The following is a 25,672-nucleotide window of genomic DNA, read 5'->3' on the forward strand; positions in this document are numbered from 1 at the left end:
TTCTGAGAATCTCTAACCTGACAGAGAGCGACTCAGCTGTGTACAAGTTCAGGTTCACAACAAACCAACCTACTGGGAGTTTAATCTGTCTAGCTGGAGTCACCTGTCTGTCACAGGTAACATTTACATTCGAACATTCATTCATTTATTTCCTACATCTTGTTTGGTTCAGCACTTGAGCAAGTCTGTGCACTTTTATATGCATGTGTGTGTCGTCAGTTTGGACTAAAAATGAATTCTTATTCTCACACACAGATTTGCAATGTGGAGGTGAGCACATCAGTGAAGGATGACTCTTCTAACTACATGTATGCAGAGCTCAGGTGCTGAGTTGAGTTGTCGTCTTCCTGATCCTTCGAACTACGTCTGGTACAAGAATCAACAGAAGATGGAGGAAGGAGCATCTTATACAGATGTTTTTCATCGTGGCAGACAAGAGTTTCTGTGCTGTTAAAGGACACGAGATTTCCCATTCGCCAATGTGTACAAGTTTAATCTACAGTATTTCACTAACAGCACCATCTGCTTGGAGTATTTGAGATGATGCATTGCACCATAACTTCATGTGTTCTAAATACTTTTTTCAAAGGTAAGCACATTGAACTCTTTGGGATACTACCACAGTACTGACAAACTAGTGTAGTACTAGTACTAGTATTCTGCTTGTGTAAATAAAGATGGAAGACATGACTGCTCCCCAGAAGTGAAGCTAAAGCATTGTGATCGCCTCCTGCGGCTGGCTGGTATAGAACATACATGCTGCCTCTCCATGTTATAGCTGACATGGACCAATCTAAAAGGTCAAACACATTTTTCTCAAAGATGGCTTGTGTCATTTTAGGTCGCTTCATCACACTCTATTGTTGATGTTTCTCATAAGTTTGGTTCTTAATTTGTTATTTGGATGAATGAAAATTAGATTAAATCCTTAATAGATTGACAGCTGAAGACCAGATTGGTCGAGCTCATGTATAAGGGACCTGATACTGTAATTTCATCTCCAGATCACTACTGTGCAGATCGTGGTTCCAAATGTGAAAGATGGCAGCGTTGGTATCCAGGGGATATTTTGGCTTCATTTCTGGAGAGTGGAGGAAGTGAAGACGTGTTTGCCCATCTTTGGTCGACTCTGCATAAAAGACACAGATCATTTTTCTCCATATTTCCATGGGGTTTGCTCCATTATAAGAGCAACTTCTACAAGGTCCCTCATGTTCTCACCTCCAACAGTGTGTGTTTTCCCTGTTAATGGAAGTCTAAAGGGAACTTCCCTGGGCTTTTGTGAACTTAAGTTTCTATCTTACCGTCATCATCTTAAAATGAAAAACTGCCACTATGATCTACCAGAGAAAATACATGGAGTTAGTTTTATAAATGTATAAGTTTATCTCTGATTCTCTGATGTGCTCTGTGTTACAAGTGGTAAGGAGTCAGAATGGCTGGGATGTGAGTTACACTTACTGAGATCTGTGCCACAGAGGATCAACAGTGGACATTACCTGTACCTACACACACCATCCTGGTTGAATAACCGTGTTACTAAGCAGTTTTTCACCTAAACTTTCTGGTTCATTCAAGAGAGCAATGGGATTTACGTTGATCTAAGGACTGATCCGGAGTATTCAGGTCGTGTGGGAGTATCTTCAGAAAACAACAAGTACACTTCTGAGAATCTCTTAACCTGAGAGAGAGCGACTCAGCTGTGTACAAGTTCAGGTTCACAACAAACCAACTCTACTGGGAGTTTAACTGGTTCAGCTGGAGTCACTCTGAATGTCACAGGTAATATTTACATTAGAGTCAGCTTGAAATGTTGGTGTGTATGTTGAAATAAAATCACATGTTTGTTCACAGACCTCAGCTCCAGGTACATGTGAGGAGATCAACAGCCAATCCATATTCTACCTCCGGACAGAGCTGACCTGTCACAGCAGGTGTCAGCCCTGATCATCTTCCGTGTTTTGGTACAATAACAATAAACTTATTACAAAAATACTTTTACCTCCAACACGCTATATCGCCAGAAGACAGCTATCACTGTGCTATAGAAGGACATGAGCGTTTCACTTCTCCTACATTAGGTGAGTTTACTCCTCATGAAGCAATAACGTGGGAAATTATTTAAATTTAAACTTTTAACAAAATAATACAGACAGTTTTGATTGTATTCTCTCCTGTGTGTTAATATAGACTATCTTTTCGTGACGCTCCAAAGGTTCCTCAGTCAGTGAGTCCTCTCTGGTGAGATCATGAGGGCAGCTCAGTGACTCTGACCTGCAGCAGTGATGCTAACCCAGTACAAATACACCTGGTACAAGACAAGTGAGATAAAAGACTTCAACCTCTCAGTGAAGAGACACACGAGGAACTTCTCAGCTCTTATCCGGTCAGCTAGACTCTGAGAAAGTATTACTGCACAGCTGAGAATGAGCTGGGAAGGAGTTCAGCAAACATCGTTATTACTGTGACATGTGAGTGAAACACAGGTTATTAAGTGAAGAGATATTGAATCTGTCCTATCTTTGTCCTTACATTTTAAATGTGCAGATATGGGTCGCTTTTGACTTGCCCATAAATATTCACAGTCAGACCATCAGCAGCACAAAGAGGAATCCACCCAGCGCCAGTTAAAACATCCATAAAGCTTTCACCATCCTCAGTAAACCTGAGGATATTTCTTCACTGTGCATTATTCACGTGACGCAGAAAGCAAACAGCTCTCACACTAGACAGACAGTGGTGAAAACAAACCTCTGCTCCTGTGCACACGTCACACACACCTCCTGCAGCAGGGGATATGGGCTCACAGCCACATTTTAAGACACGCCCACAAACAGCCACTCTGAACAGGCTCTCTACACGCTTCATTAGGAAGAAACTCTCTGTCTAATTCATGGGAAAAGTGGTCACACATATTTAAGTCTTACATGCTACAAACCGGGACTCTGGTTTGTAAATCTGTGACATTCAGGGGAGTCTGGAAATGCAGTAGTGCAACAGGAAATCATTGAGAAAAACCCTCTCACTCTCTAATAACAAGAAGAATTTACCTGTGTCAGTTTAACAACCTTGCTGTTGTAACTCAGTGCCTCCCACTCACCTGAGAACCTTCGACTTGCACACATCATATCACATATGTCCCCAAATGTTAAAACACAATGTCTGTCATCTGTTAATCATTCTGTTTCACATACAGACGCTCCGGGCGCCTCCTCAGGCTGGTGAGTCCTCTGGTGAGATCATGGAGGCAGCTCGGGTGACTCTGACCTGCAGCAGTGATGCTAACCCAGCAGCTATCTACACCTGGTCCAAGGAGGACGAGGACTCACCAAAAGCATCAGACAAATCTTTCACTCATCACTAATATCACAGCTGAACATGGTGGAAAGTATCAGTGTGAGGTCCAGAACACACGCAGGACAGTAAGGCCACCTACATCTGACTGTTAAGAAAGATTTTAGCTCTCTGACTTTTAGAGCCTACAATTTCTCCTTTCATTGCACCAGAACCTTAAATCAATACTTGATTTCCAGATGTGTCATTAAGAAATACAATGCTTCATCATATTGCATATGAACAATACTGACCACTAACAGTATCACTCTGGCAAATTGAGTCATCAGTCTAACCACACTGCTAATGTCTCCCGTCTGTTGGGTTCAGGTGTCAGTAGCGATCGAATATCCTCAGGCTGACTTCCGGTGGTCGCAAGGCTGGTTCCAGTGCTGGTCTGGACTCTGTGGACGAGGTAAAACAATACAAATCCATCAGTTCACTCTCTGCTTATTGTTCTTTCTTAAATGTCTAAACACTGTTTAGTGGTGTTATGGAAGTTCATTTGTCAAATGTTGTGTTTGTTGTGGTTTTCGATCCAGGATGAAGAAAACTCTGAGCTTGAAATCAGAAGTAAAATGAAGCTGTGAGATGATAGAGGAGAGACAGAGGCCAAAAGAATGACTCCATATCACTGTTTTCATCTCACAATGTCAGAGAAAAGAGATAAACATTTCTGGATCAGCTACTTTTGTCTGAATCTGCCCCAAAATGTAAAAGGTTCTTTCCATTGACCGTATATTAAAAATGGACGTGAGACTGTCTAGAAAGTGAAGGAATGATCCACTTAGAGTCAAACAGACCATAAAGCACCGCAGGGCATTGGGGCATGGATACCGCAGATTGACAGCCAGTACTGGGCAGGTCGCAGGCCTAGGTGGGGCGGGCAGTGTCCTTGGGCCCTGAGTCAGGCCTCCACCCTCTCCTCCAAATATGGTTACTTCTGGTTTCAAAACCAAGATGGCGCTGGACAACATGTAAAAATGGAGGATTCAAATGGCAGCTCACAAACCAATGGGTGACGTCACGCGATTAATTTCTACCCATGTCCTATCCTTCCACCAAGTTTTGTGGAAATCAGTTTATCAGTTTTGTGTAAACTTGCTGATGAACAAACAAACGAATGGACAGGGGGCGAAATAACGGCTCAAACTATTTTGGAATGAACTGTGATTATATGCAGGTTTCTTATGAATAAAGTCCAGTGAGGCTTAATATTTTCTCATCTCTCCCCCAAACAAAGGTCACACAACTGTCCTGAGTATGACGACGCGCTGCCGCAGCACAGACAGAAGACACAGAGGAGCAGGGAAGACCTGCGTGAAGCCTCAGGTCAGAGCCACTGTGACAAACACAACCAAGAGTGATCACTTCAGAGTACATCCGCATGCGAGTTTTACAGAACCATAGTGTGTAGTTGATAAATACAGAAACTGTCCAAGCAACAAAATATCTGAGTGCAAGCGCAGAGTTTGGATAACAAGCAGAGCAAATTCCGGCACCAGCAGGAGCTGTGGTGAGGTTACAGGGATGCCTTGAGTAAAAACACCACGAAATCTGAACGTGCAAGTCCAGCTCTCAAACTAAAAGACCATGCTTTTGAATAAAGAGGAAAACACCCACACTTCCTTTCTACCTTATGGCTCTGCTTTATTTCCCAGGCACTGTGATTGGTTTACGAAAGCATGTGAGAGTGAAACAGGAAGTATTCCTTTCCATCCTTGTTGCAGCAGCAGCTTGTACAGCATGACCTTTAGAGCAAGATATTGTTGTGTTGTTTTTCTTTTCTTTTCTGATGGGTCCAAATGTCCAGTTTCCGTAAGTTTATTTAGCTTTAGTTCTGATGCTGGTTTAGTTGAAGGAAGATTCTCAGGTCCTAATGACTCCTTTGTAGGGTGTGTTGGGGTTTCTTCTTTTTGTCCATTTTGCCGCCTGTTGTTGAAGTTGGTTCTTCGCAATAAATTGACTTTTTTCTTTTTGCTGTTACCTCTGAACTATGTTGGACGTCTTGGTGATGAGCCTTTGAGGCTGTGGTGGTAACACCACGTGACTCATCTCATGTCTTATACATGATATTAATGTGGTTATTAAGTATGGATAATGAATTATTATGTATCGTGATTTTATGATTCTTTCTTTAAATAAAGGTTTTTTGGTCTTTTGTTTTCACTCCTTATTTATTTGGTTGTTTGTTTTTCAGCAGAATTACACCAGAAAACTAAAACAGATTTTTCCATTAACTCATTGAATTTGGGGCAGAATCCTTGATAAAGGGAGTGGAGCCAGGAGCCTGTTTGTGTCACTTTCTTTTATAATTGTGAGACTGATGAAAACAGCCAGACTATTTAGGAGGACTGGTTTCTATGAGTGATTGAATCCTGCTGCAAGCTCGATTGAATTGAGGATTGAATTGATGGAGGCTGCACAGCACACACAGACAACAGCTTGAGCCACTGCCCTTTTTCCTCCAGAGAAAGTGCCCCTTTTTAAAGACATGAATATTATATTCCCTGTTTGCACAGCTTCCTGTCAAACAAATATATTGGAAACATAATAAAAATCTAAATATCAGGTGAACTAGTCTCTATAAACAAGCCTGTTACCTCACCAGCACCTCGGGACACGGAGACCCGAGACTCCTCGCTGATCGACCCGGTACTGAGCAGGACCCGCCGTCCCTGACCCTGCCCCTGGAGACTCCTGGACTCTCTCCCCCAAGGAGGAGAAGATGGAGGCTTTTCATCGTCATCCTCCTCCTCAGCCTCCTCCTCCTCCTCCCTGCTGCAGGAGGCGTTTGTTCAGGAGAAGAACCTGAGCCGCTGCATGTGTGGCGATGGGGAGGGGCCGCGGGAGGAGGGGAAGGGGTGAGTTGATGGACGCCTATCTCAGAGGAAGTGAAGGAGGAGAAAGAGATGGCCGCCAAGACCAGAGCAGCTTGGCCTCAGAGGACGCCACCTTCCCATCTGCCTCTGGGTTGGTGGGGGAGGGTCAGAGGGCTGCAGTGGCCACACCCCAGGTGTTTCCCCTAAGCGCTCGGCCCCCCACCCGACATGCTGGGACATGCTGTATAGGACGTGGTAGCCACGACATCGCCATAGTTACCAAACTGTCCGTGAAGGCCCTCTCTTTCATGACATCACTAACTCACAGCCGCCATGAGATCTGAACGAAAACTTCTTCTTTTTCTCTCTTTAAAAAAAAATCTGAATTATCTCCGAGGAGAAACAACCTTTTCCTGTTTTTCTGTTTCTTTCTTCTTCTTCTGCTGTTTGTGTGCTGCTGTTCGTTGCCTTCAGCTGATGTTCAGTCGCGGGTTTTTTCCAGCTTCAGTGGCTCCTCCTCTCGCCCGCTCCGCTAACGTCCCACTTCGCAGCCGAGCCCTCGTTGACAAAAAGAAGAAAAGCCGTTCAAGCTATAGCACATTGATTTCAAAGGGCAAAAAAAAGGTTTTGTTCTGTTGGGGTTTTTGTTTGTGTGAGTGAGTGTGTGGGTAAGGTGGTGTGTGTGGGTGCGTGTGTGTGTGAAAGGGCAAGGCAGGTGTGTCTGCGTGTGCGCTGTGTGTGTGTGCGTGTGTGTCTGGTGTGTTTAGTTCATGTGTGCGTGTGTTCAGGTGTGTTTTATACTGATTTGAATTTGTTTTGAGGGCGTGAGTCAACTTCTGAAACCTGACCCGACGATGTTTACATGACAATGATGTTTATGACCTATAGTACAGGCAGTCACCAGGGGCGCATAAAGAGCTTTAGCATGGGCTGACATGTCGCCCATCTTTTTATTTACAGTCGATGGTCATTAAGTTGGGACACGACCTACAGGTCACTGTGTTGTGTACATGGTAACATACATGTTTAACCTGCTGACCTCATTTGACCCCTTTTTGCAGGTACGGTAAAGATATGTTCAGCTTGGCTGTGAGTATCCCGCCGAACCAGAAATCCAGGACCAGAACCAGAACCAACACAAAGAACCAGAACCAGGACGCTGACCAAATCATCCAGGAAGTCTCAATAGTGACCCTGCTAGAAACGCGGAAGAACAAGATCAACATGGGTGAAGTGGGTAATGCTGGCAGCAGGATGGTTGCAGCTACGGTTCTGAAGCGGAAAAATGGTGCTGATCATGGCAGTCACGCGTTGTGTGACAAATTGACCAATTGGTCGTCAATAACGGCGATTGGTTGCTTTTTCTATGTTTATGCCTCCCCATGTGTTGGAAAAAATTTACAAGTTATGATCACAAAAAGAAAAACATCCTTGAGAAGATAAATCGACTGCGTTGGAAAAGTTACGCAGTTGTGTTTTCTAAAATATTCAAGCCTGAAAGAAACGGTCCGGGAACACACACAAAGAGCGCATTGAAGCCCTTAAGCGACTCGGCGAAGGCACGGGTCTCAGACGTATGAGGGTGGACGAGGTCCAATTGGTCTAGAAAACATCTTCCGCTGTGACAGAAAAGATGAAAAAACAACAGATGCAGTGTGTCAGCTGCCTCAAGTAGTAACGGCCATGTGGGCACAGGAATGTGTGTCAGGGACGATCCGCCTCTGCTTCCACAAACATTTCTGTCTCAGCTAGGTAGAGGTGGCCTTCCTCACAGGGGGTGCTCAGGGTGAATCTGATTGGGCGCATTGCTACTCGGGATTTACAGGTCAGAGGTAAGAAGGACACAGTCAAACACAGGTGACAGCTTCTCAAGATATCTCTAGAGCAAACAAGGGTTGAGACGCCTCAGCTGATGGAATGGAAGTGATGTTGTGATTGGTGAAGTTGCCGCCATCCACCACAGGTGAAAGTGTCTCTCTGTCACCAACGGGTTCTGATGATGGCAATGGAAGCGTGATTTAAGGACAGCAGAGGACGTGATTGCCCCCACAAATCGGGTTGATTCTGGAGATGGAAATGGAAAAGTGAGCAGAGGCAAAGGAAAAGTGAGTAAGGGTAAAGGGAGGTAAAGGAAAAGGGAGAAGAGGGAAAGGGAGGAAAGGAAAAGGGAGAAGAGAAAGGAGGGAAAGGAAAGGGAGAAGAGGGAAAGGAGGGAAAGGAAAAGGGAGAAGGGAAAGGAGGGAAAGGAAAAGGGAGGAAGAGGGAAAGGAGGGAAAGGAAAAGGGAGAAGAGGGAGGCGGAGGAAAGGAAAAGGAGAAGTGGGAAAGGGGAGGGAAAGGAAAAGGGAGAAGAGGGAAAGGAGGGAAAGGAAAGGGGAGAAGAGGGAAAGGAGGGAAAGGAAAAGGGAGAAGAGGGAAGAGAAAGGAAAGGGGAGAAGAGGGAAAGGAGGGAAAGGGAAAGGGAGCAGGCTAGGGGGAGGAGCAGAAGACGGGTTTGGACCAGAGTGGATTTTTGTCACAGATTTTTTGAGAGAAGTAAACAAATGAACCTTTTCTGGAATGACAGGACTGAGTCTGAGTTTAACGCAATTAGCTTTTCACATGATCACACGATAATGTACGATTAGTTATTAGCTGTGCAGCTAACCAATGAGGCTTTGAGCTTTGAAGGAATTAAATGTATTACTTTAGAATTGTATTACGGTTCCTGATTGTCTGTTAATAGATAAACTTCGATAATATTAAAAGATACAAATGTATAAAGATGGACTATACATGACAGCCACCAAAAGTGAAACTAACGCGCCTTGATCGCCTTCCTGAGGCTGGCTGCATAGGTCACAAACTCCTCTCCTCCTCCATGTTAGCAGATAAAAAAACTGAATAAAATATTAACAAATGTTCTTAAAGATTTCAGTCATTTGCGGTCGTTCTTATCTCACTGATGTTGGTTCAAGTTTTCCTGATCAGTTTGGTTTGAATTAGTTATTTGATATAAAACGAGACGTCCACGATATTTGGGCTTCATTTTGTGGACAGAGGCAGGAAGTGAAGCTGCGTCAAGTTAATCTTTATTACAGTCGATCTGCCTGAACCAAAATCTGCACGACAACCTACTTATGTAATCTATATAATGTTTGCAATAATGCATTAAACATGACATAAATGGGTGTGCCTTTCGGCATTCAATAAATCATTATCAAATAAAATATTGAATCTTAATATTGAAAAATATTAATATGAAATCATAACTTTAATTTCGATTAACGTTACTCGGGGTACCACCCTTCAAAGGAAGCGGAAAGATAGCCACAATTTATTGATTAAGTTCATAAAGGTATTAATAACTACAAATTTGGAACTCTGATTAACAATTAAATTAATAACTATAATCAAAATTACCATATAGATAGTTAGCTGTTGAAGGATATGGGAGTTCTTGGACAGTGTAGAGGTTGGCAAAATGCACTTAGCAACATTAATGAAAACAGTTGTGAAAGAAAAACATTTATTATTAACATAATAAAAAGCATATAAAAAATACAAATTACTAACGGTGTACTTACTAAACAAAGATAGGCATGGGCATATGTGTGTGTGTGTCTGTGAGTCAGCGTGCTTCCAAAATGCATACACACTTGAAGATAACCCTTCAACTCCTTATTGGAAATTGCTTACGACCTGTAGCGGTCAGAGCTAATTAGGTGAAGAGTTATGTGTCTGTGTGTTAGCGCTAAGTTAGAGAAAGAGTGGAGAGTGAAATGCAAAGAAAGACTGTGAAGAGCATAACAAACTAACATTACTTTCAAATAACTTATAACCAAAAATATCACAACACCACAAATCAAACTTATAAACATCACACAGAATCGAATAAACAGTCTTGCCTTAGCCTAGCATAATTATTAAGCCCAGCTGTGTTACCTCCATTCCGTGAAAAGGGAAAAAGAAGTTCGCAGTTCTGTGACGCTCGTCTGGCTGGTTGTGTGGCTCCTGCTCGTGGGGTTCTGTTGAGCTGTGCAGCTCAGCTGCTGGTTGAAGTTTTCCTGCAGGGGACATCGCGCCGCTGCTAGGAGGCTGGTAGAGCTTGATTGCGAGGAGGTTTCCTTGGTGAGATGAGCTGGAAGCTGCAACTCTCTCCATGAAGCTGCAGGAAAGAGATATGTGAGCTGAGAAGCTTGCGTCCTCTCGAAGGATTGCAGAAAGAGATAGAAGATAGGGGAACAGGCCTTATATTGGCCCGGTGACTCACAGGTCATGTGCTTCTCCAGAGTGACCAATATGAGTTGAAAACTTGTGTCCCTGGGGCTTCTACACTTGTGTGACGCTACGGCCCCTGAGACGGAGTTCGGAGGGTCTGGTTTTCTCCGAACAAAGGGACATAAGTGTTTCAGGCTTTTGACATATATAGGCTTAACTTGGTCTCACAAAACCATGTCCCAACAACAATCAAATCTATGTAAAATGCATCACTGATTTTCATGATGTTCTGTTTTTTCTTATTAAAGCTTTTGCTCAGCATCCACTCTGGTCTCTGTGTGTGTGTGTGTGTGTGTGTGTGTGTGTGTGTGTGTGTGTGTGAGAGAGAGAGAGGGAGCCGCATGGCGTACGAAGTCACGTGGGGATGATGTCAGACATTGAATTCAAGATGGTCTAACCGCTGCGGTATCGCGGTTACTGAATTCAAGATGGCGTCAAACTGCTGCGGTGTCGTGGTTACTGAATTCAAGATGGCGGTCTAGCAATCCACGGATTTGACGTAGGTTCACAATTCAAGATGTCGGTATAAACTCGTGTTTGACCAACAGGAAATGGAGAACAAAGGGAGGCTTTGGTCTATCTCGTGGTTCAAAGCGCCGAATGGCGTCGAGATTTGCTTATCCTCTCTCTAAGTCCCCCGAACGGTATAACACGCGAATATGTGATGCAGGTCGGAACGTGTGTGCAGGCGTGGTTTAGAGAAAAGAGAGAGAGAGAGAGAAAAGGGAACATGCAAAGAGTGATCAGAGGAGATCTCAAAACACTGCCAGAGACAGTTTCCTTTATGTAAGACTATACCACTCTGGTACCTAAGCGGACGTAACTAAGATCCGTCCAGCTGTGTACCGATCTTTTTAGTGGGTTAAAATCTCTCAGTTAAAATAGGTCTGGACGATCACACAGTACGGCAGCGTGGCCGAAATGCAGATTCGTCACGACACGCTGGCAGAAACAAAGGGAGTCATGTGTCCTAGAGAAATATACACTCAAGTAATAACACGCTAATGTTTAAACTAATCTCTGCCCAGACATAAGCCTCTTTACCAAGCTGCTGGTCCACGGTTCGGCTGGATGTGCGAGCATGCTCCGGGAAGACAAGTGAATTGTGTTCGGTGGCCCCAGAACAGCTGATTCGCGCGCGGTGGCAGCGGGATTGAGCTGAGCCGATAGAGAGAATTCGCCTCGCTTCCTCCTTGGCGAGAATGTGTCCTGCCCTTCGTGGCGACGTGTTCTGCTCCTTCGTGGCTTAATGGTTCTGCCCTTCATGGCGTAATGTGTTCGCCCTTTGTGGCAATGGTTCTTGCCCTTCTGCAGGCAAGGAACAGCTGAGGAGCAGCTGTAGTTGTGGATCCAGAAAGTTGGTGGACTCGGCCCAGAGTGGAAGACTTTGCCGCGGTCGCTTTCCAAAATAAAGCTCAGATAAAAAAGGGAAGTTCACAAAATAAAAGAATGAACTTAAGTTAAAAATAAAAATACAAACGTTTGGATTGGTTGCTCCTTTTAAGTGTCTGATCATCTGGAGGAACCGGGAGAGGTTGTGGTTTTATCTTCAGCGTGACGTGGAAAAAGCAATGAATTGAAGGGATAATGTATTTATTACCTGAGAAGTGTCCGGCCTCCTCTCCTCCAGGGGGCCGTGGGGTCTGTTGGCTCAGCCAATGGAAGGCCCGAGTTTGACTCGGCGGCGGTCGTAAACATGGATGCCCCAAAAGGACTTGGGGGCCTCCTGCCTCACAGGAAACAACTCGAGGCAGGCTCTGGAAAGGCCCTCGTGTGGCCTCAGCATTCTTTGTCTGGACCCGATCCCCAACACTGGAAGAGCAGGAAGAACCAGATGTTGGGTGGGGGGTTGACAGATGTGGAGAAGTGCTTCAAGGTTTGCAGCAACTCGCCCTGAGAGCAGAACACGCCTTCTACAGCCCGACCAGTAACCTGGAAGCTTTCACGCCTCAGTGGGGATCAGACAGGTTCTATGTTCAGCAGAGGAGGACGGTTCACTGGTCTCATTTAAACTCCGTGTGTGTGTGTGTGTGACATGTAGTTTTTTCTTTTGTAAAATATGATCTGATTGAAGTGTTATTTATAATTTGCTGATGCTATTATTGGAGAGATCATGAAATGATCTAAATAAAAGTTATCTTAAAAGTCAAAAAGTCAAAAGTCTCTCTCTCTCTCTCTCTTTCTGTTTTTTGCTGCAAAACAGAACACCCATGTTTGTTTTTCCTTCTGAAGTCTCGTCTAATTAACTACCTGTGTGCTTGTTGGATGATTTACAGCTGAATATCGAGCTCAGGCTGACGGAAGAGTCGCTTTTATCAAATATTGAATTTGGCCTCTGCTCTCTGATCAGACTCAGAAACTGGGTCAGCAGTGATGAACCAAAAATCCACGATACAACCTACTTATGTATTCCATATGCACGCAAGGCAAGGTGTGGTTACCATTGTCTTTTATAATCTGCTTAAGTTTTTTATTATGTTGGCCAGGCAATGATTTATCACACCAGGTATCATAGACAATGTTGACAGCTGTCAGTATTATGATTCTTATTTTAATGGATTACTTCAGGTGCCATGATGGACATTGCTAAGAAAGTACTGCTCACCTCTACAAGACCACACCTACAAGAATGAGCCTTGTCGCCCAGATCACAAGTGCGAAGCTATGGTAAGAGCTACACTCTGGTGCTACACAACATTCGACAACGACTGGGATTACTGTGGAGTGATCGGTCCTGGAGAGTGTGTGTTTTCCCCAGACATCCCGCGCCAAACGACAACCCAATAATCCAAGAGTATCTACCACGGAAGAAGACAACACCAGAGAGTGACCACGTTTCACAGAAGAAGGAGATTCTACCATCGCTCAAACCAACAAAAAGTTACGCAACGGGGCTTCCTTTTTAGAATTAATTAACCGATGGAACAACCAGCGCTTGACTGACCAGTCCAGGTCCACTTTGATTAGGTCGGAGCAATCTTCACATTGGAGAACCAGGACAGTGCAACAGAACGATCAGTTGTGTTACAACCTGCAATCCAGCTCAACGGACAACACGGCCTGGAGGAAGCACCACTGTGGCACATATCATAGTTCCTGATGACACGTCAGCTGAATACATGCGTTTGGGCTCTTCAGGGAGTTTACAGCGCCAGGTCAGTGTGGTGTTGAAGCTCAGGAAGCATCCACCTCCACAAGCAACAACCAGACGTGTTAAAACGACGTAAATATTAAGGTCACTCAAACGTGTGTAGCTGATGATTGTGACAGCGCACACGTTAACTGCCTCATGTCAGAGGCAGAATGAGGAGTGAAGCTCTCTCAGTTAGCAAACGTTGTGTCTTAATCGGTTTTCAATCAGTCTTTATCAATAATCGCCAACTTCTAGAGAATGAGTTTTTATTATTTGTCTTCTCTTAGTGCTTTCTATGGATGAAGGTTCTGTTGGCTTCATCGGGCCGACCTCTCGCGCTCACTGCGGCGGTTGTGTAGTTCTCTACTGATTGACACAAGTGTTCTACATCAAAACAAATCAATGTCACATCTCCGCTATTTAACGAATTTTTTATTCTGCATGTTGCCTCGTTTATTTTGGAACTCACATGCTGTCATATTTCCGGTCACTTCACTCCTGAACCTCCTGTGTCTCCTGCATAAACAAGTGATGTTCTCTCTGCCCCTTCGATCGCAAGCAAGCTCGCTAAGGCCATACACACTTCAGACCCAGTTTTCACCTTTGACCATCGCAGGTCATTCCTGACATGAAACATGTTTCATATCCACGGTAATTGGCCCGACAGAAAAACAGCACAAGCCAATGAGGATGTTGTGTACTTTTACAGCTGCGACTAACATCTTCAAAGAATCTCTGACTGGAAACGCTAAGCAATGTTCACAAAGAGCTTTCCACAGATTCGAGTGGAGGAGTCTTATAATGTGTTTTTTTGCTTTAGTGCTGATAATGAGTCTGATGTTTATTTTCCTCTGTTAAATGAAATAATGCAGTAACTATAATATGCTCACAACTGATTTAAAAACTACTCTGTGTGCTTGTTGATGATTTACAGCTGAATATCGAGCTCAGGCTGACGGGAAGAGTCGCTGATCAAATATAGAATTTGGCCTCTGCCCCTGATCAGACTCAGAAACGGGGTCAGCAGTGATGAACCAAAATCCACGACAACCTACTTATGTAATCATATAATCAAATCTATGCAAATGCATCACTGATTTCATGATGTTCTGTTTTTCTTATTAAAGCTTTGCTCAGAATCCACTCTGGTCTCTTCTGTGTGTGTGTGTGTGTGTGTGTGTTGAATATTGTCTTTATAATCTGCTTGGGTTTTATTATGTTGGCCAACCAGTGCAACCTGTTATTACTTGTTACTGGACGACATACACTCTACCTACCTACTGTAATTGTAATATAATCCAATCCAATATAAAAAACACATGAGTTTTGGTTTGTTTTCTTAGTTTTTTTCCACTGACTGGAACTGTCTCTTTATCTGTTTAATCGCTTCCGCTGATCTCGGTCGCCTGTGATATTACAACATTTCCGAGAACGTATTTGTTGTCACTCATCACAAAATATAGATGAACACGACAAGAAGTTCTTATAATGACTTTATACAATCATATGTATAATAATAATATATAATAAGATTTACAGAGTCTGTAGTGGTGATAACCGCGCTGGAATACTGCCTCCACCAGGGCAGGTCTGGAAACCAGCTGTCGCAAACTGTGAGAACTTGTGTATCTCCCTGAAAACAAAGATCACTGCAAACTAAAAAGTTTTCTCAACTAAATGTAGCGAGTCTGCGACACACCACAAAATCACTCCGACACCACAGCTCTCTTTGATTCTTTTTACTGTGATGATAGAACATGTGACAGGGACTGGCGTCAGTTCACATCCTCTTCTTTAGACTACTGTAAAGGATGCATGAAATAATAATGAAACCAAAGGACAAAATAAACATAAATATGCCCTGCCTCACATGTCTCAACTCCATCACAGAGTAAACACAATGACTTAATGTGGGGTTCACAAACAACATTGAAAAGAAACAATGCACTTCACAATGCTCCTATACAAATCCCTAATGAGAAAACTACATCTCCCATAATGCCGCGGGTGCTGCGGCGCGAGTCGGCGGCACTTCAAAGCGAAAACAGCAGAAAACAATGCAGCGCTAACTTTGAAATAACTCTGAACACTCACAGGACAGACTTGGGCTTTACATTAATTACAGCTGTCTGTTGTTGCTCTTCAGAAAGCAGTCACAGCAACATGCACTAAAACGTTGACTGACACTAGAAGGAATAACAGTCTGTGGAACATACCTGTCTCTCTTCCAGCTCCCAGACAGAGACAGGTTCCTGAGCGGCACGTACCACAGCGACAGGGGGTTCACAGACCGGAATACTGACATACAACATATTCACATGGAAATAAAAGGGACATAAAACATTACTCCTTTTTAGGTACTGAAAAGAATTGTCACTAAAGATGTTGGGACTGATTTACTCTAATCATTGGCTATGTAAAAATAAGAAAGTAAATAGAAATACATATCCCCTCCTCTCATTGTTTGGCATCGGAACATCCTGAGACGATATCGCGGTGGTTTTTTTAGTTGGAATATAATGCAATGTAATAAACACGGAGGAATATATCTTGTCTGTGCAATTCATGATGACGAGATAAAGCAGATTAAGTTGAATGTGATCTAAGGTCACTTGAATGGAATATAACTGTTTTTAAATTATAATATCACGCCCCTGTCAATAGTCATATACAGTCTACATAGATGCATACTTCTCCAAATGTGTGTGTGTAAGACTCTGTATCTTTCAGGGGAGTTCAACAATAAACATCTTTTGACTCTGTGTAAATAGCAGAAACGCAGAACTTATCATGCTATTATTACTGTCAGTGATCAAGGGTTTAATTAAATTCTATTTATTTTCTGTTAAAAGCTTCATTGCTTTGCACAGTGAAGACCTGGTTCACATGACAGAAGTTAAATGAATCAAACAGAGACATTGGGACCAGTGTTTGACGCAGGGCAGACGGTCCAAGGTTTCCTGCCACTGCTTCTCAGTCCAAGTGCCTTGAGACACTGTATATATATCAGGACGTCAGCAGCAAAATTCCATGGTAGACTTCGTAATACAACACTTGAATTGACTGTAAGTGACGCTTTATTAAAATCAGAAACTATTGAATGTACTAATGCAGATTTATTCTTTTTAGTAAAAATAAACCATTTCTCCGCCGCCAGTGTGTTAGGGAATTAAGCATACTGGATCATTTTAATTGCAGAAGGTGACTCTGCTGTTGTATAAACTTAATGTGATGGAATGTTCATATGTGACGCAGTAGATTTACTTCAGTTTGTGTAAAATATCTCACGAACTGGAATTTATATTTTCTTCTATATTACTTTAATTCTTTTTTTTATTATAAATGTATTTTGTCATGAGTGATTATTGCTGTTTCTGTGATTTATATTTTTGATACAATGGTCATCATCTTGGGTAGTATTAAGGGTATTTTCACTGTGTCTGTAATTCTATATTATTTTAGCATTATATGTGTATTATATTGTAATAATACTAATAATACTACTGCTAATCCTAATACTAATACATAATAAAAGTATTTCTCTACTGGAATAATCACACTGATGTTCAAGTGTTCATGTTTCTGATCAGTTTGGTTTGAATTCGTTATTTGATGATATGAAAAGGGGCAGAGACGTCATGATTGACAGCTGAGACTGACTCGTGATTGGTCGAGCGTCTGCAGCAGGATAGCTGCTCCATGACGTCCTCCCCACAAGATGGCAGCATTATCAATATCCAAGATACTTTGCATTCATTTCTCGATAGTGGAAGGAAGTCGAGATGTCCACATCCAAACTCTTATTTAGGCTGTGGTGATGATGGAAGTCGTGTTATTCTGCGTATTTGAGTTGTTATTGCTACTTGAACTATGACCTAATGTGTGATTCTGCCTCTCTCTCTCTCTCTCTCTCTCTCTCTCTCTCTCTCTCTCTCTCTCTCTCTCTCTCTCTCTCTCTCTCTCTCTCTCTCTCTCTCTCTCTCTGTTCTCTCTCTCTCTCTTTCTGTCTCTCTCTCTTTTCTGTCTGTCTCTGTCTCTCTCTCTCTCTCTCTCTCTCTCTCTCTCTCTCTCGTCTCTCGCTCTCTCTGCAGCACAGAGCTGAAATGAAAGATCCCGTTCATGATTGACAGCTGAGACTGACTCGTGATTGGTGGGATATCGGAAAAACACAAATCAAACAACTTTGCCAGCAGTTCACTCGCAATGTCAGCAGAGATTTAACCTGGACAATGAGGGATCTGGAGAGACAGGTAGAAGAATTGCAGTCTTTAGCAGCTTCTACAGGAAATCCAGGGCATTTAGACTCCTCAAGTCCAAACAGTCGGCTATAGCCAACCTGCTGGGCGTCTCAGCACAGAGGAGCTCTGGTCAGGTTTATGAACATCTCACAGATGGATGCCCCTCCCAGTTCTTCTTTGGGTTGGAGCAGAAACATGGACAAAGGAAGACCATTCACTGTTTACGAACAGGTAGCGGCTCTGAAGTCTCCGACTCGCTGAGATCAGGAAGTGTGCTACCGGTTTCTATAGAGACCTCTTTAAGAGTGAGTGGTCAAGTAATCTAGATGTGCACAGCAGCTTTCTGGATGGTCTCCTCAGGTAAGCAGGAGCAACAACACGGAGCTAGCCGCAGACATTACAAAGGAAGAGCTGCACAGAGCCACCATGAGCCTGCAGAGCAGCAAAGCTCCAGGGATAGACGGCCTTCCTGCTGATTTCTTTAAGTCCTTCTGGAACATCTTAGGACAGGATCTGCTCGAGGTAGTCAATGACAGTCTGCAGAATGGAAGGCTACCTCTGAGCTGCAGGAGGGCCGTCATCACCCTGCTGCCGAAGAAGGGAGACCTACAAGAGTTGAAGAACTGAGGCCGGTCTCTCTTTGTGCACAGATTACAAAATCCTGTCCAAAGCTCTGGCCCTCAGACTGAGGGAGGTAATGGCGTCCGTCATCCACCCCTGACCAGACTTACTGTGTGCCCGGCAGGCTCATAAGTGACAATGTCACTTTGATTCCAGATGTTTTGGACCTCTCCAGTTCATTGGCAATAGAGACTGGTCTTATTTCCATAGACCAGGAAAAGGCTTTTGACCGGGTTGAACACATGAACACATGACGTAAATACACAAAAAGTTTTCAAAATTCTAATTTTCTCTCTCCCCCTCTCTCTCTCTCAAAGTTCTCTGGAGGAGTTTTCTAGTTCATCCAACTGTTTATTTCTTTCCTCCCATCTAGAAGAAACAAGTCCTTCACACAACAGCGTGAGTGCGGTGAGAGACCAGAAGACAGAGCGCAGGTAAATGAAGAGTTTCATTTCAAAGCACTTGATCTCCACTCTTCAAGGCTGCCTCATTAACCGGTGGAGTTCTGCATCATTGTGATTTGATGAGAAGGGTCAGACCATGAATGTCTTGGGAGGTCCAGAGTTGAGGTGGAGTTCATGTGAATTTCCCAGTCTACTAATCCCAGAACTAATTCTTCTGATTATTCCGACTCCACGTTAACGCACAACCAGAGCACAGTGGGAGGCTCCGCCCATCTAACCCAACAGTCGATGGTTCCTGTGTCGCTCTACTGCTCACGTGCACCTGTGCATGAGCTCATGAAGTCCAGTCTACACAAGTGAACAGTTTTACACGTGTATCAGACAAAACAAGTTTGACTCACATGAGTTGAATCCTCGTGAGAAATGAGTAAAGAACACTAAAGTAATGTAAGTTTACATAATTATGACCTTTTACAATGTATTGTTATGACCCAGTCTTCATATGGACTGGAGGTGTAAATAAACAGGAACTGACTTCTAACATGAGGTTAAAAGAAAGAATAATTCAACATGATTTTTAAGTCCAGTCTCAAGAAAGTAAAGAAAGTGTTAGATTCACTGTCAGGCTGCAAAACTACTCTCACTGTTATTTGCATGAAATATATTTTAATAAGTTCATGCATCATTTCCAAAACAAAAGAACATTTCTTCATTTTAACGAGGGGATTTACTGGTGTTTGTCCGTTCGTGCATGTTAATGATGTAAAGAGGAAGGAAGCCAAGGTCTTAACTGATCTATGATTTCTATCTGTCATCGTGACTGGCTGACAAACATCGTTTCTCAAGGGTGGAATCTAGCTGCTGATGTGGCTGCACCACAGAGACGTGTGAAGCAACGATGGGTTTGAGAGAAGCAGCGAGTTGCTTTGTCATCTTCCTTCTTTCTGTGTCAGGTACATCTACATTTACAGGAAAGCACTTTGTGTTATATCGTGTTTGGATGAAAAGTGTTTGAATAATTGTTCCAGTCTTTCTCGTGGTTCCAGCTTCTTAATGTTTGGGGTTTTCCTGCATTTCTCTTAAATTACTTTGAGTAATTGTGAAGTTTGGATCATTGATTGGACAAAACAGTTATTGTGAAGGTGTCACTTTAGTCTCTGCTCTGCGTAGAGGTGATGTTATTCTGAGTTTCTAGATATTGTTATGCCTCAGTGCCGGTGACACCCAGTGACCTCAGGCATCTTGTTTTCAGGTTGTCTCGTTGTCTGATTCTTGTGAACGCAATATCTCAAGATCCCTTTGAGGGAGTTTCTTCAAATTTGGTACAAATGTTCATCACTTGGACTCAAAGATGAACTGATGAGCTTTTGGTGGTTGAAGGTCAAGGTCGCAGTGGCCTCACAAAACATGTTTTTGGCCTCTCGATCATGATAGTGTTAGGGTTAGTCTCTCTCTCTCTCTCTCTCTCCATGACGTCCACTACGCCAGCGTCTGCTTCACCCAGAACCGGGCAGATGCCATCTACTCCAACATAGCTTGAGTTCAACCCCAGAGAAATACTGAGGAAGACGAGGAGGAGGCTGAATACAGCGCTGTTCGATTTGACAGTGCAACAGGGTGAGCAGCTCCACACGTGAACATTTTCATCACTACACTTATTGAGGTTAAAAACTGTGGGTGTGAGTGGTTTATTCTGCCCTTCACAGAACAAGACGTGAAGAAGAGGGGGACGATTCATCTGCAGTGTACAGCACAGTCACCAAACACTGAAGAAACACAACATGAATCTGTTGTTTATGGATTTTACAGCCTCACGGAACCAGAAGAAATAAAACATATAGACATGTGCAGTGTTTGTAAAGGTTTGTTTTCTTTCTTGATGGGTTGGTTAACCCAGATTACAAATTCTCTCACTTCTCACTTTGGAAGCCACGAAGGTAAAGGTCAGAAAGTTGTTCTTCTTCTCCCACAATTGAAAAATTTCCCAGACTCAACCAGGTGTAGAGTTAGCCTCAGGTTAGGCTAACGCTAACCGTAATGTATGTTACTGTCAAAATGTTACAAATAACAATAATATTAACTTCTAAATATTACAAATTGTAATTAGTTGTAACTAATATTAGAACAGCTAAAAGATTTTATATCAATCAATGGGAGTGACCAATAATCATTTTCTGGAGGGGTTTCAACAACAATATTTTGGATAATGTAAGTACACAAGTCAACAAATATATAGGTCTTGTCCTATTTATAAATCTAATGAAGAATTGTTCCATAATAATATTTAAAGGACTATTGAGGTCGTCAGCTGAGAATCATGAAGCACTTGACATAAAAACTAGGTCAACAAGTTTATTGCTAATAATGTTTCTGGACGATTAAAGTACATCAGTACATTTTGAAGATTTAACAGGAGATTGTTGCAGAAGTGACACCCGCTCATCCAGGAACACAAAAAAGCTTCATGTTATATATTCACGTTTCCATGGTGACATGTCGAACTTTGATGTTTCACCATGAAACAGGAAATTGTTTTAACTGAAATTTACAACGTCTAATCTTCACTAAACTTCACGTTTGATACTGAATATAAAGATGGACAACATGACAGCTACCCCCAAAGTGAAGCCAAATGATATCTGTCACCCCCTGGTGGCTGGCTGCAGTATTTGTCATATACCCGGCCTCTTCCATGTCAGTGGATGGGACATTGACCAAACAAAAAAATCTCTGTATACAAATCAAATACCTTTGTCTCAAAGATGGTGCCTGTCACTCTTGGTGCATCGTCAAGTGTTCATTTTTTTAAATCATTCATATTCAGTCACAGTCATTGTGCCACCTACTGGTCACTGGAAGTAACCCTTGTGTTAATTACCCTTCGGACACAGGAAGCATGTACACAGCTGCACACTCCACGCCGGAATTAGCATCTTTCTCAATCGTGCAGTGTCGGACGGTTGAGAAAAGTAAACCGCTGCGTCCACTGGCTGGATCGAGGGGGGGCAGGCCTGTTCAACGCTGCTTACAGCTTCAGTTGAGGATGATTCAGGTTTGGTGTGAACAGCCACTAAAGTCGTTTCTAACACTCTGTTAAATGAAGAAATTCACAGTTTGTACAAACCACAGTTTAATCTAACACCATCGGGCTCAGCAAGCATGTAAGTGTAAAGAGGAAGGAAGGGGGGGGGTGTTTATCAGTTTAAATTGATCTTTCTCTTACAGAATCTGTCTTTATTCTCAGACTCTTCTGTGTTGGAGGTAGACGTGTCTGTGATGTGACTGAGTTTCATCTTGTGCACATTATTTATCTGTGGATGTTTTTATTGTTTGAAGTCACAGACGAGAGCAGCAGCTACTATGAGTGTAACTGCAGCAGCCAGTGGATTTGTTGTCCTTCTTCTCACTGTGACAGGTACTGTACGTCTACATTCATGTTTCACTCTATTTTACACTCAGACTTCTGATTCACCTGAAGTCAGTTTGAGAAAGAAAGTAAAAATATAAATGAACCATTCATTCATTTTCAGATCACCACCTGTAAAGTGATGCAGAAAGAAAATATATGAATGAATTATCATCAGTATTAATTTGTATCTTTTTTTAGAAGTTTCTATCGTCTAGAGCTCAAAATATTACAGAGGCTGAAACATGTTATTATTATTATTATTATTATTATTATTATTATCATCATCATGACTGAGTTCCTCTCCTCTCGATGCAGGAATTGTCATCAGTGTGTGGAGTCATCAGTTGAAATGCTATGGAATGCTGCTCATGGAAATGTGTTTCTTTTCTACAGAAAGTAAAAAGTAAACTAAGTGTTCTCTGGTGTCGTTATGAATCTGATTCTCTGTGTTACAGTGGTACAGTGTGAGAATGAAGTGTTGGATCGTGGCTTCACACATATGGCAGACATTAAGCCAGAAGTGTCAGAAGGACATGAGCGTTTCACTTCTCCTACATTGTGTGAGTTTACGCCTCCTCATGAAGCTACAATAATCTGGAAATAATTTAAATTTAAACTTTTAACAAATAATACAGACAGTGTTTTGATTGTATTCTCATCCTGTGTGTTAATATAGACTATCCTTCAGATGCTCCAAAGGTTCCCACTGTGTCAGTGAGTCCCTCTGGTGAGATCATGGAGGGCAGCTCAGTGACTCTGACCTGCAGCAGTGATGCTAACCCAGCAGCTAAATACACCTGGTACAAGAGAAGTGGAGATAAAAGAGTTCAACCTCCCAGTGAAGAGACACAATTTGTCCTCAGCTCCATCCGGTCGTCAGACTCTGGAGAGTATTACTGCACAGCTGAGAATGAGCTGGGAAGGAGTTCAGCAAACATCGTTATTACTGTGACATGTGAGTGAAACACAGGTTATTAAGTGAAGAGATATTGAATCTGTCCCATTCTTTGTCCTTTACATTTTAAATGTGCAGATATGGGTCGTTTGACTTCTGCCCCATAAATATTCACAGTCAGACCATCAGCAGCACAAAGAGGAATCCACCCAGCGTCTGTTAAAACATCCATAAAGCTTTCACCATCCTCAGTAAACTTGAAAGATATTTCCTTCACTGTGCACATTCACGTGACGAGCAAACAGCTCTCAGCAGACAGACAGTGGTGAAAACAAAACCCTGCTCCTGTGCACACGTCACACATACACCTCCCAGCAGGGGGAGCAGTGGCTCAGAAACATTTTAAGAGACACGCCCACAAACAGGCCACTCTGAACAGGGCTCTTCACACGTTTCATTAGGAAGAAACTCTGTCTAATTGTGGAAAAGGGTCATAATATGTCACGTTTAAGTCCACGTTACAAACTGGACTCTGGTTTGGAAATCTGTGGACATTCAGGGGAGTCTGGAAACAGTAGTGCAACAGGAAATCATTGAGAAAAACCTCTCACTTAACAACAAGGAGAATTTACCTGTGTCAGTTTAACAACCTTGCTGTTGTAACTCAGTGCCTCCACTCACCTGAGAACCTTTGACTTTAACACATCATATCATATATGTCCCCAAATGTTAAACACAATGTCTGTCATCTGTTATCATCATTCTGTTTTCACACATACAGACGCTCCAAAGCCTCCCTCTGTGTCAGTGAGTCCCTCTGGTGAGATCATGGAGGGCAGCTCGGTGACTCTGACCTGCAGCAGTGATGCTAACCCAGCAGCTAATTACACCTGGTACAAGGAGAACCGAACTCTGCTTCAAGGACCAGAGGGCGTTTATCGTCTCTCCTCCATCAGCTCTGGGGACAGCGGGGTCTACTCCTGCAAGTCTGAGAATCAGTACGGACGGATCAACTCCACGTCTCTACACTTAGACGTCCAGTGTGAGTAGAAAACATCCACATATCCATGAAACCCAGCACTGTCTCGCAATCTTATAGAAAGTTCCTGGGTCCGCCCCCTTATCTGGATTCACACCAAACTTTCCTGAGTTCTTCCCTGACCCGTACCTCATCCTACCTTCAAGTTTCATGCTAATCGACTCAGTAGTTTTTGTGTAATCTTGCTTAAAATCAACAAGCAACAAATAAACGGACTTGGGTGAAAACATCTGTTGTTGCATAGCTACACTATATGACGTCATTCTCTAAACTCATAGTGACGACATTCCCACCATATGATCATAGATTATTTTTCAGTGTCTATAAGCTTCAGGTCGTCTCTATAGTCCTATTAGAGGCAGGAATACAGCAGATTGGCAGTTTTAAGGATGCATGATGTAAATCTCTAACTTCTTTGTGACATTACTTATAACTCATCTTTCCATTATACGATGGGGAATAATGTTCTGATCAGTATATGATTTAGTCTCTCTGCTATTTGTGGAAATATCTTGGAAAATGTGTCTTTTGGGTCAAATCTTTGCTCATCTTGACCTCTGACCTTTGACCGATCAGCTGCAAAAGTTAATATTCACTATAATATTCAGTAGGTTTGGTTCATGTGTTGAGTTATTTTGTACATTCACACACACGGGCTGAAAACAAAACCCTCAGTACCTGCTTCTGTCTGTGCTGGCGCCCGGTTAATAATGATCATCTATATTTAAGAAGCACTTAAGCACTTTTCTTAAGCACTTAAGAAAACCAGAGATTGAAAAGTTCTTCACTTTGGTTAATGAATATTTCTGAGTTGATTTCATGATCTTGCATGTTTTACACCAGACGCTCCAAGCCTCCTCTGTGTCAGTGAGTCCCTCTGGTGAGATCATGGAGGGCAGCTCGGTGACTCTGACCTGCAGCAGTGATGCTAACCCAGCAGCTATCTACACCTGGTACAAGGAGGACGAGGACTCACCAAAAGCATCAGGACAAATCTTCACCATCACTAATATCACAGCTGAACATGGTGGAAAATATCAGTGTGAGGTCCAGAACACACGAGGACGTAGTAACGCCACCTTACATCTGACTGTTGCAGCAGGTGATTTTAGCACTCTGACTTTTACAGCCTACACCCCCCCCCTCCTTTTCATTGCTCCAGAACCTTAAACCATCAATACTCATATCAAGCCCATCATATTGCACATGAACAATACTGACTGACCAACAGCATCACCTGGCAAACTGAGTCATCAGTCTAACCACACTGCTAATGTCTCCTGTCTGTTGTCTAGGGAAGTCAGTGATAATCATGAATATCCTCAGGTACACTCTGCTGGTCGTGCTGGTTCCAGTGCTGGTCTGGACTCTGTGGACGAGGTAAAACAATACAAATCCATCAGTTCACCCTCTGCTCTTTTACTGTCTTCTTCAAATGTCTTCAAACACTAGTTTCAGTGTTATGAAGTTCATTTTGTCAAATGTTGTGTTTGTTGTTGTTTTCGATCCAGGATGAAGA

General features: G+C 42.8%; 1 long non-coding RNA gene across 1 annotated transcript; it reads left to right on the top strand.

The window, feature by feature from the left end:
- The first annotated feature begins 21,582 nt into the window (after positions 1 to 21,582).
- LOC118099734 lies at positions 21,583 to 23,017 on the top strand. The gene is made up of 4 exons (XR_004694357.2): positions 21,583 to 21,971; positions 22,147 to 22,225; positions 22,675 to 22,779; positions 22,896 to 23,017. It is a non-coding gene; the product is annotated as an uncharacterized LOC118099734 (long non-coding RNA).
- The last annotated feature ends 2,655 nt before the right edge of the window (positions 23,018 to 25,672 follow it).

This window comes from Hippoglossus stenolepis, chromosome 2 (genome assembly GCF_022539355.2).
Source record: "Hippoglossus stenolepis isolate QCI-W04-F060 chromosome 2, HSTE1.2, whole genome shotgun sequence".
Taxonomy (NCBI): domain Eukaryota; kingdom Metazoa; phylum Chordata; class Actinopteri; order Pleuronectiformes; family Pleuronectidae; genus Hippoglossus; species Hippoglossus stenolepis.